Consider the following 394-nt stretch of genomic DNA (forward strand, 5'->3'; position numbering starts at 1 on the left):
CCCCGCCGCGACTCAGTCCGCCCTGGGCTGACAGCTCCGAGCCCTCGCACTCACCCGGCCTCCCCTTTCCCTCCAGGAACCCCGCGCCCCGCAAGGCTCCGCGCGGTCTGTCCCAGCTCTCGCTACCCTGCGTCCGTTCGTCTGCTGGCCCGCCTTTCCGGCCCCGTCACCCCTCTGTCCCCATCCCCGCCCGCATGCCCTCACTCCCCTCGCTGCCCCCGCTTCTCCCTGAGCTGTCGGTCTGTCCGTCCGTCCGGGTCCCCTCCCCCAGCCTTTCCCAGTCCCTCTCCGTCCCCTCCAGCAGCAGTCTCTGAGCGCCTCCTCTCCCCTTGGTCTCGAGCTTCCGAACAGCAAGGAAGGGAAGAAGAGTGAGAGGGAGAGGAGGGAGAGAGAG

The 394-nt window shown here is 69.5% G+C and overlaps 1 protein-coding gene across 3 annotated transcripts in view; it reads right to left on the minus strand.

Annotated features, from left to right (window-relative positions):
* Zfhx2 (zinc finger homeobox 2) overlaps nt 1–394 on the minus strand; it is a 29,540-nt gene that overhangs the window by 28,805 nt on the left and 341 nt on the right. Inside the window, exon 1 of one of the 3 annotated variants that reach the window (XM_010637751.2) lies at nt 55–384. The exons of the other annotated variants lie outside the window; for them this stretch is intronic. The gene's annotated coding sequence lies outside the window, so the exon portion shown is untranslated. Of the gene's footprint in view, nt 1–54; nt 385–394 lie in introns of those variants that run through there. 3 annotated transcript variants of the gene reach the window in all.

Source organism: Fukomys damarensis, unplaced genomic scaffold (genome assembly GCF_012274545.1).
Source record: "Fukomys damarensis isolate Sample0158 unplaced genomic scaffold, DMR_v1.0_HiC HiC_scaffold_17, whole genome shotgun sequence".
Classification (NCBI taxonomy): domain Eukaryota; kingdom Metazoa; phylum Chordata; class Mammalia; order Rodentia; family Bathyergidae; genus Fukomys; species Fukomys damarensis.